General features: G+C 35.8%; 1 long non-coding RNA gene and 1 pseudogene across 1 annotated transcript; both read right to left on the bottom strand.

Annotated features, from left to right (window-relative positions):
• Window positions 1–794: 794 nt before the first annotated feature.
• Window positions 795–2271, bottom strand: LOC143622143 (uncharacterized). Its single transcript, XR_013151639.1, has 3 exons — window positions 2133–2271; window positions 1713–1870; window positions 795–1522 (listed from the first exon to the last, which is right to left on the bottom strand). It is a non-coding gene; the product is annotated as an uncharacterized LOC143622143 (long non-coding RNA).
• A 3420-nt stretch (window positions 2272–5691) lies between these two features.
• LOC143622164 (uncharacterized) lies at window positions 5692–7737 on the bottom strand (annotated as a pseudogene).
• Window positions 7738–7814: the final 77 nt, after the last annotated feature.

The following is a 7814-nucleotide window of genomic DNA, read 5'->3' as shown; positions in this document are numbered from 1 at the left end:
GTCCTACTCCGACTGGCGGAACCCTACTCCGTCGCGTCCTACTCCGACCGGCGTCCGTCCGTTCGCAACTAGCAACCCTAAATCGCGGCGGAGTGGTTGGCGGCAGCTGTGGTTTTAGTGGTTGGTGGCCGTGGTGGATTAGAAGAAGATAGAGGAGGAAGAACGGTCGCCGGAGAGAGAGAGGAGAAGGTGGAGTTGGTGGCAGCTGGAAGAGTTAGGTTGAGAGAAGGAGAATGATTTTCACTTCTTTTCTCTATTCTACCAAACAAAGGAAATGATTTTCAATTCTCCACCTATTTCCATTTCTTTCCAATTCCATTTCTCTCCTATTTCCATTTCCATTTCTTCTCATTTTTTTTCTCTGTACCAAACACCCCCTAAGTGTTTTTAAAAAAATATTTTTTATAAAATTACTATTTTCACAACAGGTAATGTCTCACAATACAAATAATATACATATATAGCCAAAAAAAAAATCCATTTCATACAGTATTTTATAAAATTTATATTACAAACATTTCAAAATTAACATCTCATTAATGGTGATACACAATTTCACCAAAAATGAACTTTGCCACAAAAGTCGACCATTCTTCATGATTTTCATCCATATCAGCATCTATGTACTCATCTTTCTTCTCCTAACCAGAGAAAGTTTTGGATCAGTGAAAACAATTAGATTTAGAACTAAATAAAAGCCTAACTAATTGATTTTAATTTTTAAGCCTCAATTCCACAAAATGACATTCAGCCACAAAATATGTTCTGCAAATTTATCAAGTAGACATACCATGTTTCTTAAATCTACCAAGACCAAATGCTTATCAGTTCCAACATATATGATATCATACCCGTTCTCCATCAAACTCTGCAAAATCAACAAACATGAAATATGTTCTATAGTGTTTAAATCATGCATCGTTATAAAACATTTTATTTAAAGCTTTTTTGTGTTCTATAATATAAGAGACAACGCGAAGTAAAGATTACCTGATTAAGCACTTGTCCTCTCACAAATTTATGATTCTCTGGTGATCTGTAAAACTGGTCTGATAAGAGCATGAAACTGGAGAAAGGAAAATCATTGAATAGAACTAGTAAACGTACCCGCGCATTGCAGCGGGTGGAGTTGGTACAATGTTCTATGTGTGTTGGACATCTTATAAGATAATTTGCTTTGTAGAGTATTCACATTGATTAAGCAGTCTACACCTTGCTAAGTTATAAGTTGGTTATGGCATACATAGTTTCATTATAAAAGATGAGATTGGTTTTAGCTACATTTGATGATGACAGTACATGCTTCTTCATTCCATGGTTGAAAGGATGTTGTTTCTTCAAAACATCTTGAAGATGATGTAAACATACAACATGTAGATATATGACTTTGATAGTAAAAAGGTCTGTTTACATGTTCATCTTGAGAGTCAAATGAAAGATATCGTGCATATGTGATGGCAGTTTCAATAGAAGCAAACTTAGATCAAAATAATAAGCGCCTTAGTTCATAAATAGCATTCATCTTCTTCTTAGCCGCACCTTTTTTCCCTAAAGACAATTAAAGAAAATGAAAAAAATATGTTATAAAGTTAACCTAGTTATCAGGTTATAATGAATTAAGTTACTGAAAGGTCAACAATTTAAAATTTTTAGCTTCTACTGGATTGTTTTTCTTCAATACATTTGTGAGACTTATCATAAACAACTTTTACCATTAATGTGTCCCTCAATAGAACCAACAATGAAAAGAAAATAACAAAGTAATAATGATATCAAAAAGTTTATATGTACATGGGTGATTATTACCTGGATCAAATCTCTGTGAATATAAATCAAGTATAGCATTAACTCGGAGTCTGCCATCTTGAAACTGCAAGAAAGGAGTAACAAAAAAAAGTTAAGCTGCAATCGAAGGAATCCATATACAACCATTAACAATTTCAATAGTGATATCTTTAAACTTAATCAGGATGAATTGAAGCTCAATTGCAAATATTAATAAATGATATATCCCAAATTCAACAATAGGTAAACTACCCCAGTTTGATTCAAATATCAGAACTACAATTGTTATTACTAAAATCAAAACAACATCAAACATAAATAATCATGAAAGAATAATTATTGTGAACCTGTAAACGTGTAGCATTTTCGATGGGTGGTTGAACATGCAAAAGCACTAAACGCCGCAAACGCACATCAACATCGAGTATGCCTCTGCTTCTGCCACCGACATTATTGACGCTTCCAGAACCACCAAAACCGAAACCTGTTCACATCATGAGATGGCAGCATTCTTATTGTTGATATTTTGAAGCATCTATAATTACAAATTGATTAGGCCCTGGTTGCTTAATAGACTCAGTTACATCTTTGATGGAACTAGCGGTTATCATTCTTCTTTAAACTTATGAATTTAATAATCGTGTTTCAAATTGATAAGGAAATGATAGATTAAACAACTTTCACCTTCAAAAGAAATTGTAACTATATAACATATACCAATCAACAACCTCAAAGGAGCTATATTAAAAGTAATATGCTAAAGCATAACCTTAATCATCAAATAGAACATTAATTATACTCAATACAAATTTCAAAATGGTCTGATGACCCGTATTACTTAAAAACTCAATTATCAACCTAACTATCATACTAAAAAACTTAATCTAACAATCAATCAGAAAATTCACATTCCAAAACTTAATAACAACACACAAAAACACCTGATTAACAAGTACCACACAATGATCATAAACCTGTTGAATAATCATGTTACAATCCTTCCTCTTAGTAGAAGCTTTACCACCAGAAACACCTAAAGTTACTTTAAACATCAAAATTAAACCTAAAATTGCAACAAACTAACAATTGACTTGTTGATTGATTGACTAATCAATTTAATCAACGCGCGAATAATGAAAGTTGTACCAATAATGAACGGATGTTTGATGTAAGCCTGAAAAATGAGGAATTGAGGGGCCGGCGCTTGCAGCACCTAACGCCGTCGTTTGCTAGAGCATTCGGCATCGTCGGAATGAAAGGCTCCGTTGAAGTAGGATTTTGCTCGTGTTTTGGGCGTTTCAGAGCTTGTTTAGCATACTACGAACTCGTAATCGAAGGAATAAGAGCTTCGATTCAATTTCTAGGGTTCTTCGCTTTGATTAGATCTCTAGGGTTTTTTGCTTCCAACTCTTGTGTTTGTAAATTGATCAGGAGTGCGGATGAATTATAAAGTGACACTTAAAACATTACACACAAAGAATTAAACTGCCTTCCGTGATTTTTTTTATTAGTTTTATGACAGTTACGTGATGACAGTACAAAAATTCGTCTCATCGTTCCTTGGTATTTTATTAAAGATGACACTTTTTATGACAAACATTTTTTTTATTATCATTTATTTATAGTGTGTCATAATTCGCGTGTCATTAAAAGTCCAATTTCTAGTAGTGAATTCAAAAGCCTCACAAACAATCTTCGTAACAACTGCCACAAGAATTATCCCATTCAAGACACTTGAATACCTTCCACAACTTCAAAACGACCCGCCATAGTTGTACAACCAATTCGGACAATATCCTTTGAGAAACTTTAAACAACTACTTCATGTCGCCAAACCCTCAAAATTCAATCAGTTCACTATTTATCATCAATCAACTAATGAGGCACCCGATTCAAGTGAAGGCACGTTAGACGGAACTCAACAAAATCAAGGACCGTTGGAGGATGAGGAGATACCAATTGATGTTACAATAATGCACGAGAATATACAGAGGAAAAAAAGTTAAAATGTGGACCGCTGTGGAAGAGCTGGCTTTAACAAAAGGGTGGATTTACAACTTGGAAGTCCCGATCTTAAGCAACAAATGAACTCCTGATGGGGTTTGGAGAAATGCAATATATATAAATTCACCACCATGCATCTCAAAACTCTCTTGTCTCTTGTTGGTACCTTTCACATTTGGTATATATAGCAAGCATAAAATATCCCAAAAGGATATCAACATGTGTTTTAAATCGATTAAAAATCATAAAAAGAAATTTATATTTGACGCATCAACGGCACACGTTAAACCGAAAAAAAAACTTTTTAGAAAGTGCAAACAAAACAATTATTAGAAAAAAAAAAGTGTCAAGTGGACCAATAGAACAAAACTAGAAGAAAAAAAGAACTGTTTGGAAGGTGTCGAGTGGAGTGAGACAAATGTACTATTCACAAATCTAGTAAACCCATTTATTAATCCCAATTTGGGCAAAACATTGTTTATGTATAGACATTATTTTCTTTACTGACAACCATCAAGAATTTAAGAAAAAATGAAAAAACACAACAAAAAAACAATTAGATATGATGAGCCAAAGGAAGAATCAAAAATTGAAATTTTGCTTAAAAATTTTAATGGCGTGAAAGAGGCTCGAGAAAAATTTACCCAATGGGACAACATCTATAATGATAATGCAATGTCTTAAATAATAGCTATCGGTCAATATACATACACATTCAGTTAGCCACATTCACTAGACACCCTTAGGTGCATTCATATTCACTTGGTCAATTAGTCACATTCACTAGAAATCTTTTGGTGCATCAGACTAGACACCTTTCGGTGTATCACATAAGACATTCACTTGGTCACATACACTTTTTCAGCGCGTCACAATCACTTTTTCAGTGCATCGCAATCAATTATTCAATGTGTCGATAATTCGATAGATCTATACATAACTATTTATATATACACAATAAATACACTATGTTCACATAAGCAATTTAAATAACGAATTAAAATTCCCTATTACAATAACGAGAACCCAAATCCGTACACATAAGTTGTTAAGATGTCTAAACCTGAATGACAAGTAGTACCCAAATCGAAAACAATAATTCGGCTCAAACTTGTGTGCAGTAACTTAAACGAGCCAAAGCTCAGTTACACAGTGTGAATTAATTAACACATGGAAGTCTAAAAGAGTTAAAAACTAAAAAAAAAACACAAGGCTCGTTAAGACATGACAAAATGGCTTGTCTCGTTTCAAGCTTTTTGTCGACCCGGTCTCAAGTAGCTCGCAGGCGGCTCTTCTCGTTTGTGCGTTCCTCTAGATATAAATTTAAGTGTTGCTTTAAGGTCATGTGTAGTGAGCAATAAATTTGGGCGACAAGGGCCGAGAACACCCCCTCCCCCGCGCGACAAGGGCGGGGGCAAGGAATTTTTGTCGCGGGTGTGGGTTGTGGTTTAAATAATATTATATTAGTATGTATGTGTGTGATATATATATATACATATTATATTGGGCTACAACACCATTACAGCAATAAAACAAAAACCCTCTCTTTGCTGACTAAGAGCCACATGACACAAAATACCTCATTTTGTAGCACATCCATTATACATAGCCTAAGAATTATGCCAATATGAATTGTGATCATTATTTTCTCTTTGTATTACCCATATAAAAGACTTTATTACATGTTTCAAGAATCATATATATTAGAAAAATACTTAAAAATATATAATGGTGTGAGAGAGGCTCAAATTCTCCACCTTAGGATCACTCTATTGCTATGTGACCTACGTGCTAGCCAACTGCACCACCACCCCTTGACGTTCAAGATCCTTTAAAGTATTTTGAACTACTTGATTGATGCGTTGAAGCTCAAGGACCATGTTGCTAGTGTCCATCCTTTCTTTAGGTGACTCCATGGAGCAAGCCAACCCAATTCTTGCTAACAAACCAATGCACTCTTCGAATTCTTGCAAGCCAACCAACTAGTATAACACGCGACACATGTGAACCTTGTTTTGGTCTTGCTGACATGGCACACTCGGGTAGGCCAAGTTCAGGAAGGCCTCCACATAGCATACTATTCCCATTAATCAAGAACGCACTTGTGTTCTTGAAAATACCTGTCACGGGTACCTCCCCATTGAAGACAGATTTAACTGCTCCAAGAATCTTGGAATCCGTCCGGAAAGGTTGTTACTAGAAAGATCAAGGTTTCTGAGACCTCTTAAAGCGCTCATTGTAAAAGGTATTGGACCTTGAAATGAGTTGGCTTTCATGTCTAGATTCTCAAGACTTGCGCAGCTTCCAATGGCGTTTGGAATTGTGCCAGTCAGACGATTGTGTGACAAATCAAGCGTTGTCAAGCTTTTGAGTTTTCCTATGTCTTGAGGAAGCAGTCCAACTAACTGATTATGAGAAAGATCTAGAATTATAGACAGTGAAGATAACTGAAACAACTCTAAGGGGATTGGGCCCGTAAGATTGTTTGCAGAAAGGTGCAACAACGTCAATCTCGTGCAGTTACCAAGATTTGGTTGTATTCGTCCATGTAATCTATTATTTGACAACCCTAGCTCAAATATCAAAGAGAGATTTCCTATAAAACCTGGAAAGTTCCCGGTGAAGCTGTTTTAATCAAGATATAAATGCTGCAAGTTTCGCAGATTACCAAGTTCACTAGGAATTATGCCTGTGAACTGATTAACTGACATGGATAATCGCTCTAACTTCAAAAGATTCCCGATCCCAGAAGGCAAGGTTCCGTATATGAAGTTTCCATAACAAGTTAGAATTGTGAGTTGAGATGAGAGATTGCCTACGGAACTGGGAAGTACTCCTCTTAATTTGTTATCTTCAACAAGCAACATTTCAAGATTGCTACAATTGACCATGGAATCAATGAAGTTCAAGTCATCTGGTTTTGAACTTCCTAAACCATTTCGATCTAGCCCAACAAACCAAAGATTTGGCATCTGACTAAAATTTATGTTAATTTTCCCAGTGAAACTGTTTCCAGATAAGCTAAGATGTTGCAAGTTTGAACAGTTGGAAAATGAGAGTGGAATGGTTCCTGTAAAACTGTTTCCTGCTATCTGGAAAACCTCAAGATTAGGTAGCTGCAGCCCTATTTCTTTTGGTAGTTCTCCACTGATTTGATTAAGTGTGAAACTTAGAACTGTTATTGATGTTAAATTGTATAAGGATGGTGGGATTGTACCATAGAGTTGGTTATTTGTAAGACCAACTTCCTTCAAGCTGTTCAATTGACCTAAAGCGTGTGGAATGTGTCCACCTAGACGATTGTCTGCAGCCGATATGGTTTCAAGAGAAGTGAGATTTGCCAAGAAAGATGGTATCCTTCCTGTGAAATCATTTTTATGGAAGCTTATGGTCACAAGGTTCACCAGAGAACTAAGCTGTTGTGGGAGCTTTCCAACTAGTAATATTGCTCGAGAACCAAAGATCCTTAAGTCTGGTGCAGTTTGATAAACTAGCGGGAACTTCACCTTCAAAAAAATTGTTCGATAGAATCAGCTTCTGTAACCTAAACAGGTTACCTATTTCAGGTGGGATTACACCTTCAAAGGCGTTAGCTCTAAGAAAAATTTCTCTGAGAAAACTCAAGTTTCCAATATGAGGAGACAAGGAACCAACTATGCGTCTAGACTCAAGATCAATTTTGGTGACTCTAGGATGCCGACGACCACATGTAACACCTTCCCATTGGCAGAAATGAAGCGAGGCGTTCCATGAGTCGAGAACGTGTTGTGGGTCATAAGAGATGGCTGATTTGATGGCCAGAAGTGCAAGTTGATCGGTATGGTTTGTGGCAAGTGTTACAGGACATAATAGTAGTAGTGTAATTACATGAATGAAAACTAAAAGGTATGTCATGAACAACATTCTATCTTGTTTATGACAAATCAATTTACTTGATTTGAGATCCATGGGATTTCTATAAATAACATTGCTGGGAATTGACAACGAAACATAAGTCTTGCCATGCAACTTAATTGATAGGGGAC

Source organism: Bidens hawaiensis, unplaced genomic scaffold, assembly GCF_021521415.1.
Source record: "Bidens hawaiensis isolate Kalapana, Puna unplaced genomic scaffold, B.hawaiensis_p1.1 tig00003058_1, whole genome shotgun sequence".
NCBI classification, from domain to species: Eukaryota; Viridiplantae; Streptophyta; class Magnoliopsida; order Asterales; family Asteraceae; genus Bidens; species Bidens hawaiensis.
Note: the sequence above shows the minus strand (reverse complement) of the source record. Positions and strands in the feature narration are given on the sequence as shown.